This window comes from Salmo salar, chromosome 02 (genome assembly GCF_965601325.2).
Source record: "Salmo salar chromosome 02, fSalSal1, whole genome shotgun sequence".
Taxonomy (NCBI): domain Eukaryota; kingdom Metazoa; phylum Chordata; class Actinopteri; order Salmoniformes; family Salmonidae; genus Salmo; species Salmo salar.
Window position 1 is genome coordinate 70243704 of NC_138292.1, and position 16638 is coordinate 70260341.

Sequence of the window (16638 nt, forward strand, 5' to 3'; positions counted from 1 at the left end):
TCTATAGCCTCTCTGTTGAAAATACAGCCTTTGTACTGTAACGTGACATTTTCTAAGGCTTTCATTGGCTCTAGGAAGGCGCCAGAATGTGGAATGATATCTCTGCAGTCTCTGGGCGAAAAACAGCAGGGGTTTTGGAGAGTGGTCCTTCTGAGGACAATGACACTGGCGCGCGCATGCATGTGACGACTCCATGTTTTTCTTTCAGTGTTTGAACAGATACAACGTCTCCCGGTTGGAATATTATCGCTATTTCACGAGAAAAATCACATGAAAATTGATTTTAAACAGCGTTTGACATACTTCGAAGTACGGTAATGGAATATTTTGAATTTTTTTGTCACGAAACGCGCCGGCGCGTCACCCTTCGGATAGTGACTTGAACGCACAAACAAAATGGAGCTATTTGGATATAACTATGGATTATTTCGAACCAAAACAACATTGGTTGTTGAAGTAGAAGTCCTGGGAGTGCATTCTGACGAAGAACAGCAAAGGTAATCCAATTTTTCTTATAGTAAATCTGAGTTTGGTGAGTGCCAAACTTGGTGGGTGTCAAAATAGCTAGCCGTGATGGCCGGGCTATGTACTCAGAATATTGCAAAATGTGCTTTCACCGAAAAGCTATTTTAAAATGGGACACCGCGATTGCATAAAGGAGTTCTGTATCTATAATTCTTAAAATAATTGTTATGTTTTTTGTGAACGTTTATCGTGAGTAATTTAGTAAATTCACTGGAAGTTTTCGGTGGGTATGCTAGTTCTGAACAAAACATGCTAATGTAAAAAGCTGTTTTTTGATATAAATATGAACTTGATTGAACAAAACATGCATGTATTGTATAACATAATGTCCTAGGAGTGTCATCTGATGAAGATCATCAAAGGTTAGTGGTACATTTAGCTGTGGTTTTGGTTTTTGTGACATATATGCTTGCTTGAAAAATGGGTGTGTGATTATTTCTGTCTGGGTACTCTCCTGACATAATCTAATGTTTTGCTTTCGCTGTAAAGCCTTTTTGAAATCGGACAATGTGGTTAGATAAAGGAGAGTCTTATCTTTGAAATGGTGTAAAATAGTCATGTTTGAGAAATTGAAATTATAGCATTTTTAAGGTTTTTCGTATTTCGCTAGCGGAACGCCTGTCCATAAGAGGTTAACTTCTCTAGGGTAGCTGGGACGAAATCGTCCCGCACTATTCAACAGCCAGTGACACATCAGAGCGCCAAATTTAAAACCACAAAATGTCATAATTCAAAGTTCTCAAACAGAGGACTATTTTACACCATTTGAAAGACAAGACTCTCGTTAATCTAACCACATTGTCCGATTTCAAAAAGGCTTTACAGTGAAAGCAAAACATTAGATTATGTTAGGAGAGTACATAGCCAGAAATAACCACACAGCCATTTTTCAAGCAAGCATATGTCACAAAAACCAAAAACACAGCTAAATGCAGCACTAACCTTTGATGATCTTCATCAGATGACACTCCTAGGACATTATGTTATACAATACATGCATGTTTTGTTCAATCAAGTTCATATTTATATCAAAAACCAGCTTTTTACATTAGCATGTGATGTTCAGAACTAGCAACTAGCATACACACCGCAAACTTCCGGTGAATTTACTTAATTACTCAGCATAAAACGTTCACAAAATACATAACAATTATTTTAATAATTATAGATACAGAACTCCTTTATGCAATCGCGGTGTCAGATTTAAAAATAGCTTTTCGGCGAAAGCACATTTTGCAATATTCTGAGTAGATAGCCCGGCCATCACGGCTAGCTAATTTGACACCCACCAAGTTTGGCCCTCACCAAACTCAGATTTACTATAAGAAAAATTGGATTACCTTTGCTGTTCTTCGTCAGAATGCACTCCCAGGACTTCTACTTCAACAACAAATGTTGTTTTGGTTCGAAATAATCCATAGTTATATTGAAATAGCTCCGTTTTGCTAGTGCGTTCAGGTCACTATCCGAAGGGTGACGCGCGAGCGCATTTCGTGACAAAACATTTCAAAATATTCCATTACCGTACTTCGAAGCATGTCAAACGCTGTTTAAAATCAATTTTTATGCGATTTTTCTCGTAATATAGCGACAATATTCCAACCGGGTGACATTGTATTCATTCAAAGACTGAAAGAACAAAATGGAGAATTCACATGAACGCGCATCTCCAGTGTCACTGTCCCCAGGCAGGCCAGTAACAAACAGAGCTGCTGTACTTAGCCCAGAGACTGCAGACATCTCATTACACTTTCTGGCGCCTTCTGAGAGCCAATGGAAGCCTTAGAAAATGTCATGTTACAGCACAGATGCTGTATTTTCGATAGAGAGGCTACAGAAGGACAATAAATTGTCAGACAGGGCACTTCCTGTATGGAATCTTCTCAGGTTTTGGCCTGCCATATGAGTTCTGTTATACTCACAGACACCATTCAAACAGTTTTATAAACTTTAGAGGGTTTTCTATCCAAATATACTAATTATATGCATATTCTCGTTTCTGGGCAAGAGTAGTAACCAGTTTAAATCGGGTACGTTTTTTATCCGGCCGTGCAAATATTGCCCCCTAGTACCAACAGGTTAATGTTGGGCAGAACGTTCTCTGAATAAACTGTACGAACCTTTTGCAGAAAGCTGAGTCCTTGCCTAATTACTAACCCATTGTCTTACAAACCTTGGGAATTAGTCAAGGCTTATTGATTGTTAATTATTATCATTGGGATAGAATAATTCCTTTGACAAGTTGTTTCGTGATATCAATGAATTAATGTCACAATGTAGAATGTTAACATTGTTGTAGGTGTATTTTAATGATTTAACGATTTTAATGATAATATTGCAGGAGTTTCCTCTTGAAATCAGACATGTCTGTGGTAAGGACAACTTGTTTGCTGATTGTCTCAAGGGTGGGCAGTCAAAAAGTTTTGTGTTTTGTGTTTAGCCAGTGAGTTGCCACGGATCACAATCTATTTTGACTGCACGTTTTTCCTATTGGAGATGAGTTTTGTTTGGGCTCGTTCCAAGGGGATGAGAGTTCTAGAAGCTTGTGACTTTTAGAAAGACTAATGTTCTAGAAGCTAGTGGGGAAAAAATGTTTTTTTTCTTGTTTTTAATAGTTGACGGCCAGTAGACACCATGTTTATATTGGTGAAGGTGAAGCATTGTAGTTGATTATAATGTGAAATGGAAGTTGTTTTCTGTTGGTGGTAAGCATTCTCTTAAGGTGTTACAGTCTTTGGTTTTCCCATTTATATTTTGAGGTTGGACTTTAGCACATATAGCTCGTTAGCACGTAGGGCGCACTGATTGGTGTCACCTCGTTAGTCAGTATGTGTTACACCTGTGCTGGCTTGTCCATCTCATTAGTGGGAAGGTGTTTCATCTGAGCTGGTCCAGGTTCTATTTAAGAGTGTCTGGCCCAGTGCTCCAGTTGTCTTGATAGATGTGGAGAGTCAACACCTTTAGTTGCGGTACCTTTTTGGTTTGCTTCCTGTCTTTAAGTTTGGTGTGGGTTTTTCTTTTGTTTTGTTTGCCTTTTCTTGGGCAGAGTTAGTGGGTCTCATGGTGGGTGACATTGATGTCCCAGTTGTTGTTACTAGTCAACTTTCAGTGAACACCCCCATAGTGTCTGAGAGAAAAATTGCAACATTATGTTATAATACTTTTATTGCATCAAATGGTTGTTTTATGCAACAGAATAGAGGGTTCTTAGAACTATTATGTCTGTGTGTTCTACTGATGGGCCTCTGGGAGATAACACTGACAGGAGATTTACAATGTCTTTTGGGTGATAAAACCTAAAGAGACCGCATTCCAGAACATGAGTTAATGTTTCTGTTCTATATGATACCAGGGAGAGATTACCCCAGGGCCAGACCCTGGTCTCTACACAAAGAGTACTGTTTTTACAGCAGATACTGTCTGCTGTGAATTATAACTATCTTTCATACAAATCTTAACCTTGTGACCTGTTCTATACATCTGTTGTTCGTCATGTAGGTTGAAAGGGGTGTATCTTGACTGTAAAAGACCTTTGTACTTTTGTATCTTGGCTCTCAACAAATCATCTGGGGGTGATTCGTCGACCAGCCATCATTATCGTAGATGACTCAATTAATTCACTTTATATTTGTGCGTTGTCTTGACCTGCTCCATTATTAAGTGATTAAAGATTTAGTTTAAGAATAACTCTGACTTGTGTGATAAGTTTGTCTCTCCTCATTTGATATTAAAGAATTTAACCACCACATTTGGCGATGGGGTTCTGAATCTTGACTTGGTGACCGCTCCTGAGGACCAGGGTAAATCGTGCACGAGGGATCCCTCAAACTTGGAATCTCAGGGAAACCACACTTTAGGAATGGAGAAGATGGACCCACCTTTGATCTGAGAGGCAGCGAGCCGAGTGGATACCACATCTCGAAACGTATTTTTTTTTAAAAGAGGAGAGCGAAACACGCAAAGTGGAGTTTTTATAAAGCCTGGTAGGCTCTGAGTGTGTATTCCTGTGTGAGGAGGGCACCTGGGAGATGTAAACAGGGCTGAGGCAGTAGGTTCTGAGTGTATTCCTGTGTGAGGGGGGCACCTTGGAGGTGTAAACAGGGCCGAGTCAGTGGAGGATGATCTGAGAGTTAATCAACTCAAAGACACCTATCATTGGTCGGTTGCGGGCAACCTAGAGCCATCCTGACACCTAATTGATCCAGTGGGGATTGATGCGGTTTGTAGGGGCCAGGGTGACTGTGGGTTCTGTGTGAAACACGGTACCTGGTGAAACCCTATTGGAAGAAGGACCTCATTCTGAAAAGTGTCTGTGTTACCCTCAGAAGTGGTGAATTCCAATTATTTTAAATGTGCTGGCCAGGTATGCCCTGGGTTTGGTCATTTAGCGTTAAATATCTAGAATCTTGGTGAACTAGTTTTGACCATTTAACTTTAAAAGATCTGGAATATGTGCAAACTAGTTATGACCATTTATATAGTATAAGCTAGTAAGGTGCACCTGTAATTGTTTTAAACCTGGACCCCATTTTAGAAGTATTGAAAGATGTAAATGTATGAGTTACATTATCCTAGGAACTAACTATGAGATAGAAATTAGAAAATATTCCTGCAGGTTAAAATATTGTTGAAAAACTACTAATTGATTAGGTATGTTTGGGAATTGCATTGTGTGACTGTGATATGAGAGTTGTGTGACTGTCTTAATATGAAGTTTGGATAGTAACAGAGATCTATAGTTCCTCACATAGAAATATGCTTAATCAGATGATTGACATTTGGATAAGTTTTATTATAATGTTATCTTGGGGTTCCGTTCCTTCACTGCCCATCACAGGGTGGTATTGAGAGCGGGATGATAGTTTAGGAAGCAGTGGAAGGTTAGAGAACCGTTGACAATCCGGTCGTTGTCCGGGAAACAAACATATGTTTTTGGTTCGCTGGGAGTATGTTTGGAGAGCTGCTTCGTAGCTGCGGAGAGTCCTTGAAAAAGCAAATGGAATGTTTGTCGTGAATTTCTTACGTTTTGATATGATAAATTGTGTGTGTATAATCGATTACTAGAGATTTGATAAAGTAATACTGGGAATATAATTAGATACAATTTAAACAACCCATATGTAGACGAACGTAGGTTTTGAGTTGGTATCTTTAATGAATCATTTGATAAAGATGAGGTTTAAGCATTATTAAACAGTCTCAAAGTCTGGGCAGTTGTCTCAAACTGGTGGGAGTGTGTCCACTTTAGGGTAAGTTACCCTAACGATGTAACTGTAAAACGCTTATTGGATTTTCTCCGTCCGGGTACTACATTTGAAATAAAACTGCCCTTAAGGCCTGAAAATTCGGGGGGGGGTTCTTCCCAATATGAGAGGAGTTGCTATATTTATTGAATAAACCTTTTTGAACCAAGTTAGAGTGAACCTAGATGGCTGACTAGCTGTTGAAGAAGTGTCCCGTCCACTAGATTAGCCATCACAGTGGCAGAATCACCTGAAAGACGCACATCGCCATCTGGAGTTGGTATCGCAGTTGAGAAAATACTTTCAAACAAAAAGCGACTGCCCCTAACAACCAACGACTCCCTTTGAAAACGGGCGATGTGGCATCAGAAATATTTGTGTAAAAATGTACTACAAAGTGTAGCTAAATAGAATAACTTTGGTCATACCCACTCAGCACGTGACATCGAATTATGGGCAATATCAGGTCTGTTTGTTGTGGCCGCTATGTCACCCAAAAATAGTCATCCCAAATTGGGCTGTGTATAACTATGTAAATGTCTCTAGGACAAGGTGACTTTTATCAATATACACTCTAAAAACTAAAGGTTCCTGGAGTATCCTTTAGGGGTTTTTCAAATTTAAACTGTGGGGGGAACCCCTAAAAGTTATTTGACAAACCTTTTGTGGGAACCCCTATAAGTTCTCCAAAGAACCCCTTATCATCGTTCCTCAAAGAACCTTTTGGCGTTCATTTTTTAAACTCCCGGTCCACCCTCCCTGCATTATAAAAAAATATTTTAATAACAACATTGACAATATTGATTTAAATAATGTTTATTTACTGACACCACAAATATGAATTAGCAATATTGTAGACTTGATGCTAAATACAGATTTTTCATCTTTAGTGTGTATATCATATTCACTTAGTTATGTTAGGAAGTTTGCCATCTTTATGCCCGGCCCTGGTAACTTCACCCCAACTTCTCTTATCCCCAGAACACTAACATAAGAACAAGTGTTTTTCTGACATTTTTGGGAAATTTAAGGGAAAATAAAAAAAAAAATACAGCCGTAGCAGAGCCCCAAGTCCCATGGGGACGTCCTCGAGGGCGTAGATGTTCTCCCCATCAAAGGCCAGCGGGATTTCACTCTCATGGTGAAATGGATTTCCACCGATGTGCAGTAAAGGAGTAAAGAGCAGTGAAATCTGTGTCAACAAAAGTAAGACAAGATTAATACACAAACCATTAACAAAGAACATAAATGTTCAGCTGTAGTTTTATATAAGCATGCACACCTATGTTTATGAAGAAACAGATGATTTGTGTAAAGGCATACCTTGTCACAGACATAAGGCCACTCGGGTCCTCATTGAAGAGGTAGGGCAAGAGCGGGATCGCTACTGTGGTCTCCAGTCCTAGTAAAGTAAAGCATCGTACTACACTTGCTAATTTTATTACAAAATACATTAGAGAAAGGGAAGGAATAACAGCAAATACATCTTCTGTATTGTCTTTCAGGGACTGTCAAAATAGCAGGATGATGTCCTCACCCCCCTACCTCTGCTAGTCCTTGAATTATCTTTGTCTATATCCATTCCATGGACTTGATTCATTTCTGAGAAGCTCTGAAAAGATCATTTGCACACATTTGTATCCTAATAGTTTTCAGTTTGTATTGACTGCTATGTAGGTTAAATGTACACTTCAAATGCAGCTGTCCTACAACATATCTGTACCTTCTTCTTGATCCCAATAGCATTGTGTCCATGTTCTGTCCTATAAGAATTTCAAAGGAAGAGAAAATGTGTCAAAGAATAGTCTTACAAGCACACACATATACATATACATATATACACAGACACACATATATACATATACACACACACACTGCTCAAAAAAAGGGAACACAAACAACACATCCTAGATCTGAATGAAAGAAATAATCGTATTAAATACTCTTTACATAGTTGAATGTGCTGACAACAAAATCACACAAAAATAAATCAATGGAAATCCAATTTATCAACCCATAGAGGTCTGGATTTGGAGTCACACTCAAAATTAAAGTGGAAAACCACACTACAGGCTGTTCCAACTTTGATGTAATGTCCTTAAAACAAGTCAAAATGAGGCTCAGTAGTGTGTGTGGCCTCCACGTGCCTGTATGACCTCCCTACAACGCCTGGGCATGCTCCTGATGAGGTGGCGGATGGTCTCCTGAGGGATCTCCTCCCAGACCTGGACTAAAGCATCCGCCAACTCCTGGACAGTCTGTGGTGCAACGTGGTGTTGGTGGATGGAGCGAGACATGATGTCCCAGATGTGCTCAATTGGATTCAGATCTGGGGAACGGGCGGGCCAGTCCATACCATCAATGCCTTCCTCTTGCAGGAACTGCTGACACACTCCAGCCACATGAGGTCTAGCATTGTCTTGCATTAGGAGGAACCCAGGGCCAAAGAAATGCCACCCCACACCATGACTGACCCACCGCCAAACCGATCATGCTGGAGGATGTTGGAGGCAGCAGAACTTTCTCCACGGCGTCTCCAGACTCTGTCACAAGTGCTCAGTGTGAACCTGCTTTCATCTGTGAAGAGCACAGGGCGCCAGTGGCGAATTTGCCAATCTTGGTGTTCTCTGGCAAATGCCAAACGTCCTGCACGGTGTTGGGCTGTAAGCACAACCCCCACCTGTGGACGTCGGGCCCTCATGGAGTCTGTTTTTGACCGTTTGAGCAGACACATGCACATTTGTGGCCTGCTGGAGGTCATTTTGCAGGGCTCTGGCAGTGCTCCTTCTGCTCCTCCTTGCACAAAGGCGGAGGTAGCGGTCCTGCTGCTGGGTTGTTGCCCTCCTACGGCCTCCTCCACGTCTCCTGATGTACTGGCCTGTCTCCTGGTAGCGCCTCCATGCTCTGGACACTACGCTGACAGACACAGCAAACCTTCTTGCCACCAGCTCGCATTGATGTGCCATCCTGGATGAGCTGCACTACCTGAGCCACTTGTGTGGGTTGTAGACTCCGTCTTATGCTACCACTAGAGTGAAAGCACCGCTAGCATTCAAAAGTGACCAAAACATCAGCCAGGAAGCATAGGAACTGAGAAGTGGTCTCCACCTGCAGAACCACTCCTTTATTGGGGGTGTCTTGCTAATTGCCTATAATTTCCACCTGTTGTCTATTCCATTTGCACAACAGCATGTGAAATTTATTGTCAATCAGTGTTGCTTCCTAAGTGGACAGTTTGATTTCACAGAAGTGTGATTGACTTGGAGTTACATTGTGTTGTTTAAGTGTTCCCTTTATTTCTTTGAGCAGTAATATATATGTTATGAATCCCTTTTTGGCCCTGCAGTCTAGGGGGGATGGATACGAGACCGTATCTTAAATCATGCAAATTAGAATAGTGACAAGTAACAGTGAGAACAAAAACCACAGACAACTGAAATCTACCGTCAAACTATAAAGGTTTATTGCTAAACACACAGTAATGGGGTGTGAGAAAAGGGGCTGAGCTGGACCCAAGCAAAGAAACAATAATCCAAAACACCCCTAAGCTAGACTAGCCTACCTCAAGAACAGCTAACTAACCAAAAATACAGTGGGTGGTCCGCCCAGTTCTAACTAAGGTACTTAAACAAAGTATTCCTACGGGTAATGTATGCCCATGGGCGATGAGTTTTGGTACCCCCTTTTCCCACCAAACAAACAAACAGTCAAACAATACTCACAGGTGGGATGGACAAAGTGACATGTAGTTGCAAAAACAAACGACATCAATACACAAAGAGAGAGATATAGTGAGAGCTTGAGAGAGAATGAACACAGAGTGAGAATGAGCTACAGAGAGATTGATCTCACAGAGAGATTGAACACAGAGAGTGAGAATCAGCTAGAGAGAGAGCAACTGACTGGGGTTTTTAAAACAAGGGAAAGGGGCTGTGATTGGTTGAGGGAAAAGGAACAGGTGTCTTCTGATTGGGGACTGATTGATGACTGATTGGGGGAATGATGATCGTCACCTGTTAGGGGAGAAGGGGAGAAAAGAAATACAGGATACACACTACCTGTATCCGTAACACTCCCACCCTTAAAAGGGCAACCCTAGGGGGGATTGCAACCAAAAGTATGTACAAAGTTTACCCACAATGTCAATAAACAAAGGCAACCTTGCAAAACATACAACAATTATTTTTACACACGAGACAAAGCATCTGCGAACACATTATCTGAACCCTTTTTGTGGCAGATCTCCAAATTATAATTCTGCACAATAAGGGCCCAACGCATAAGGCGCTGGTTGTACATACAGTGGAGAAACACTAAGGGGTTATGGTCCGTATATACAATCACAGGTAGGGCACTAGACCCAATATACACTTCAAAATATTGCAGAGCTAACAACAACGCTAGGGCTTCTTGCTCGATGGGGGCATTTGTTACATTTTCTGGAAAAATAACACACAGGATGATCCAGTCCACTCTTGTCCTGCTGCAGTAGAACAGCACCAGCACCTCTGGCACTAGCATCTACTTCAAGTTTAACTGGTTGTTCTAAATCCGGAGCAGCAAGTACAGGGGTATTACATAAGTGCTTTAGCAGTCTCAAAAGCTACCTTACAATCCGGGGACCACAAACGATCTAGCCGGACTGAGCAAATCGGTCAATGGAGCAACTACCGCAGAGAAGTTTACAGAAGCTACGGTAGTAGCCAACCATCCCCAAAAAGCAGCATAGCTCTCGTCTGGTGGTAGGTGCAGGGAATGCAGTGATAGCCAAGACCTTATCATCAACAGGGCGCACCTGTCCATGGCTGACCTCTTTGCCGAGATAGGTAACAGTGGCCTTCCCAAACTCGCACTTTGCCAAGTTCAGGGTTAGAGAAGCAGCTGCCAAACATTTACATACTACCCTTAGAGAGCTAACATGATCTGACCACGCAGATGAATAAATCACTAGATCATCAAGATATGCACTACAATTGGGAACGACAGCTAATACGGTCTTAACCAGTCGTTAAAAAGTGGCTGGTGCATTTCGCATCCCAAAAGCCATGACAGAGTATTGTAGGAAGTTGTCTGGGGTCACAAAGGCAGAAATCTCAGAAGCACGGGAGGTTAACGAAACCTGCCAGTAACCTTTTAAGAGGTCCAACTTAGTTAGATAAGTAGCAGCGCCAACAGTGCCGATACAGTCGTCCAGTCTGGGTAACGGGAACGAATCTGGCAGTGTGACAGAATTTACCTTTCGATAATCCGTACATAACCTGGACGTACCATCAGGTTTAGGAACCAGAATGCAAGGAGAACTCCAAGGGCTTGAACTTGGCGTAGCCAGGTCATTTTCCAACAAATATTTCACTTCATCCCTCATTATCTTCCTTTTAGAAGCATTGACACGATATGGGTGTTGCTTGATAGGGGCAGCATTTCCAACATTAATGTCATGTTCCAACACATTAGGCCGAGTAGGAATGTCATTAAAGAGACATGGAAAACTGTGGAGTAGCCTCAATATCTTCGGCCTGTCCGTCCGTTAAATGAACCAGACCTGACTGGAGAGACATCAGCATTTCTGAGTTGGGCAATCTCACACACTGCTGCTGAGTATTGCGCAACTCTAATCCATCTCCATCAACAGCATCAATATGACAGTCCACTATCATAGCAGTAGAAGCAGAAGAGACAGCAGTATCTTCCGCTGTGGTTGAACTATCTACCTGGGTAATGGGTCGGGTGTGGTATGCTTTCAACATGTTAATGTGGCACACACGAGATTGGCATTTCCCATCAGGAGTTTGAAGCACATAATCAGTTTCACTTAACTTCTTTTCAATCAAATAAGGACCAGAGAAACGAGCTGACAGTGAAGATCTTGGAACAGGCAATAACACCAGTACTTGGTCACCTGGCTGTAGTGGACGAGAAGCAGCTTGTTTATCATAGTGTCTTTTCATACTCGTCTGTGAGGAAGACAGAGCTTCCTTAGCGAGTGCACAGGCTTGGTGTAGGCACTCACGAAAGCGACTAACATAGTCCAACACATTCTCTTCTCCTGTACACAACTCTTGGGACAACAATTGTTCTTTAAGGACTTTCATTGGTCCTCTCACGGTGTGACCAAACACTAGTTCAGCCGGGCTGAACCCTAGGGACTCCTGTACAGTTTCACGAGCAGCAAACAAAACTAGAGGAACTCCCTCATCCCAATCTTTCTCAGATTCCAAACAATATTTACGTAGCATAGACTTCAGTGTCTGATGCCATCGTTCAAGTGCACCCTGAGACTCTGGGTGATATGCGCTTGACCCACGGTGCGTAACTGACAAGGATTTTAACACCTGCTTGAAGAGCTTTGACAGAAAATGTGTACCTTGATCAGTTTGTACCACCTTAGGTAACCCGAATGTCGTGAAGAACTTAATTAAGGCTTTACTCACCACCGGAGCTGTAATCCTTCTCAGAGGAATGGCTTCGGATATCTTGTTGCCATACACATTATCGTTAACAGAAACTGGTTACCCGATTTTGTCTTCGGTAACGGTCCAACACAATCAACCACCACATGTTGAAATGGTTCACCTATGACAGGTATAGGACAAAGAGGAGCGGGAGGAATAACCTGATTTGGTTTTCCTGTTATGTGTGGCATGTCCGACAGAACTGAGCCACATCTTGTTTTAAACCTGGCCAAAAGAAATGTTGAAGGATCCGATCATAAGTCTTTGTGATTCCTAAATGACCAGACCACTGGTGATCATGAGCAAGGGATAACACATTGTGTCGAAAGGCTGTAGGAATCATTATTTGGTAAACAGCATTCCAATCTCTGTCTGCGTCAACATGGGCTGTCCATTTACGCATGAGGAGATTACCATCAAGGAAGTAAGCCACGTTCTTCTTCTTTACCTCTTCCACTGAGACAACACTAGAAAAACATTTAGCAAGCTTGTTGTCAACCTTCTGGTTAGCAATCAGCTGCTCACGAGTGACTGGTAAATGTATTGCCTCAGCAATAAGTTCAACATACTTCGACTCTTCCCTTGGCTGTTTGTCAGAGGTGATCAGCTTCTCAGAGGTAGCACACAACCCATCCTCTTGATCATCTTCTTTGAACAGAACAGTGTTCGACAAATCTATCACGTCACCCATTTGTCTTGCCTGAGCACGAGTGACAACACAAGCGGGGAACACATGGGGATAACTCTGTGCCAACTCATTGGAGAGAGAGTGGTCACTTTTATCCATCACTTCCAATACGGGAACTACCTTTCCTCTGGCAATATCGTTACCCATTATAAAGGTCACACCTTTTACTGGCAACATAGGACGTACCCCCACTCTGAATATTCCACTGATTAACTCAGAGTGTACATTCAAAGTGCAATGGCACTGGGACAAAACCCATTTCAATACCCTGAGCTAACACACTGGAACCACAGTATGTATTGTCGGATAAGGGCAACACAGACAATATAAATGACTGCGCCGCCCCGGTATCTCTAAGGATTTTAACCGGGCGCTGAGACGCTTCGTCATTCGTTATGGACACAAACCCCTCGAAAATGAACGGTTCGTAACTGCGGTCGGGTACTGAGACTTTCAAACTACATTTACCCTGAGGCACCTGTTTTGTTTCAGACCTCGCAACCGTACGAATTAGCCCAACACCTGTTGGCGGCTTGGCACGAATAGGCATCCCCTGTTTGCGTTTTAGTAGGAAGCAATCATTAATCATATGTCCCACTTTATGACAATAGAAACAGGGACGCTCATTTTTCTGGCGTGCTTGATATACTGCTGGCCGACTAGGACTAAAAGTAGGCAACTCAGTGGCTCTACTCTCAGTATGAGCCGAAAACACGCTCGTGCGTCAACACAAACTCGTCTGCCAACACAGATGCTTCTGACAGGGAGGATACCTTCTGTTCATTTAGGTAAACTACAATGCGTTCGGGTAAGCAATTTTTAAACTCTTCCAACAAGATTAACTCCCGGAGAGAGTTGAAATCAGTTACCTTACTAGCAGCATGCCATTTATCAAACAGATTTCCCTTGTCTCTAGCAAATTCCACATAAGTCTTATTAGAAGACTTTCTATGAGACCTAAATCTCTGTCGGTATGCCTCAGGCACAAGCTCATAAGCACGAAGAACAGTATCTTTGACCACGTCATAGTTCAAACTGTCTTCCAAAGGTAGCGCTGACAAAACCTCTTGGGCTTTACCAGTTAGTTTACACTGAAGTAATAAACACCACACCTCTTCAGGCCATTTCAAGGCTACACGTTCAACACAAAAAAATAGGAGTCAACCTCTGACTCTCTAAACAAAAGGTACCAAGGCAATCTGCCTACTAATGTCAAACGTGTTGGAAGCTGGTGAGGACGCCTCACTAACAGGCACAGCAGGAACGAAGGCTAGCCTCGCTGTCTCTGCCTCCAGTTCCATCTGGCGCATTTTGAAATCCATCTGCCGCTGTTCTCTTTCTGCCTCTATTTTACACATCTCCAACTGGAGATTCTCTCGCCTAATTTGGGCTCTCTTCCGCCTCCAGTTGGAATTGTATCGATCGGACATCCCTCCTGGCATCACTGGTTGACAGTGGGGAGAGGGGATCAAAACGGGGCAAAGTTGCTGGAGCTTTAGCCTCACCCTCAGTCTCAGACACCGAGGGGCTTACCGGAGCCACAACATCCCTAACAGGGGTAGTAGGCTCAGGCAGCAGTAACACAAGCACCTGCTCTTTTAACAAAATATTTAACACTAGTTTCTTAACCTCTGCCTTAACGAAACTGTGCGAAAAAGACAATGAATAATGGTCTGCCAAGGTCATTAAATCAATCTTACGACATTTATCAAACACCTCCCACGACAGGTTATCCAAAAGGATTGCACATCAAAAGTAGCCATCTTAAACTACTACACCAAACACAAACACTAATGCTTTGACGCTCAACACTGAACTAACCACTATCACAATCTGCATGAGCGGTATGGGCGTCAGTAATGACAGATCCCGGACGAGCCCCCACTTATGTTACGAATCCCTTTTTGGCCCTGCAGTCTAGGGGGGGGATGGATACGAGACCCGTAACATAAATCATGCAAATTAGAATAGTGACAAGCCTACCTCAAGAACAGCTAGCTAACTAACCAAAAATACAGTGGGTGGTCCGCCTAGTTCTAACTAAGGTACTTAAACAAAGTATTCCTACGGGTAATGTATGCCCATGGGCGACTTGTCTTGGTACCCCCTTTTCCCACCAAACAAACAAACAATACTCACAGGTGGGATGGACAAAGTGACATGTAGTTGCAAAAACAAAAGAGATCAATACACAAAGAGAGAGAGAGATAGATACAGTGAGAGCTTGAGAGAGAATGAACACAGAGAGTGAGAATGAGCTACAGAGAGATTGATCTCACAGAGAGAGATTGACCACAGAGAGTGAGAAGCAGCTACAGCGAGCTTGAGCTCACAGAGAGAGATTGAACACAGAGAGTGAGAAGCAGCTAGAGAGAGAGCAACTGACTGGGGTTTTTAAAACAAGGGAAAGGGGCTGTGATTGGCTGAGGGAAAAGGAACAGGTGTCTTCTGATTGGGGACTGATTGATGACTGATTGGGGGAATGATGATTGTCACCTGTGAGGGGAGAAGGAGAGAAAAGAAATACAAATACAGGATACACACTACCTGTATCCGTAACATATATACTAAATAAATATTTAAAGATAAATGGCATCGACATACAATTGAATGCAAAATAGAAGAACATATAGGAGAAAGCACTAGCCAATACAGTACTGCCATACAGTAACAGTACTGCCATACAGGCCTAATATCACATTTCAAGATGTCTTTGTACACAAATTGTTCAATATTTTATCAGGCTGACTTGAAAGATTATACGCAACATTTTGCTGCGTGGCAATACTGTGTTTGGATTCTGAAGGGCATTTATACAAAAGAGGTAGTCTAGACACTGTATTAATACCATTATGCATTTGAATCCCATCTACAGCTACCATCTAAGGTATTAATTTCCCTCCACAAGGGGGCTGACATGTAACGTTTCCAAAATGGGATAGTATTGTACATGTAACGTTTCCAAAATGGGATAGTATTGTACATGTAACGTTTCCAAAATGGGATAGCATTGTACATGTAACGTTTCCAAAAATGGGATAGCATTGTACATGTAACGTTTCCAAAATGGGATAGTATTGTACATGTAACGTTATGCCCCCTTGTGAGTTAATAGTATTGCATGCTGTAGCAGGCGATATAAAGAGGAAGCCTCCATTGACGATTCAGGTCGTTGTAACATCTCATCTGGACAGGTCACCGTCCTTAGTTAGTTAGTTAGTTAGTTAGTTAGTTAGTTAGTTAGTTAGTCAGTTAACGAAGCTAACGTTAGCTAGTTCATTCTCACAAAAGTGAGAACTGCTCTAGTATGGAAACTTGCGTTAATGAGTGTAAAGCAATGTTGGCTTTATGGAAACTATATACAATATATGGGAAAGAATTTAGTTCAGGAAATAATCCAAACCTAGTTAGGACATAACGTTAGCTAGCTAGCTAACAGTACTGTACTGTAGCTCATACAACGCCGACGGTCAAACCCGGCTTTCTAATATTTACGTTAATTAGCTATAGTAACGTTATGGAAGCTATTCACAGAAAACCATAATTGTCTTTGTTATTCATTAGTATGTTATATTATTCTATAAATTATTTCGATACATATTCAGAGCCAAACAACCCAAACTTACCTTTTTAACTGTTGTCGCATCCAAACTTCACCAGAGTTTTCAATTGTAATTGCGAAGTTCCCGGAAGAAGTCCAGCAACAGCAGAGGTTCCTCGATGAACCCAC

The 16638-nt window shown here is 42.0% G+C and overlaps 1 long non-coding RNA gene across 1 annotated transcript; it reads right to left on the bottom strand.

Moving 5' to 3' along the window:
• Nucleotides 1-6702: 6702 nt before the first annotated feature.
• Nucleotides 6703-7533, bottom strand: LOC145862428 (uncharacterized). The gene is made up of 3 exons (XR_014381878.1): nucleotides 7492-7533; nucleotides 7092-7380; nucleotides 6703-6960 (listed from the first exon to the last, which is right to left on the bottom strand). It is a non-coding gene; the product is annotated as an uncharacterized LOC145862428 (long non-coding RNA).
• Nucleotides 7534-16638: the final 9105 nt, after the last annotated feature.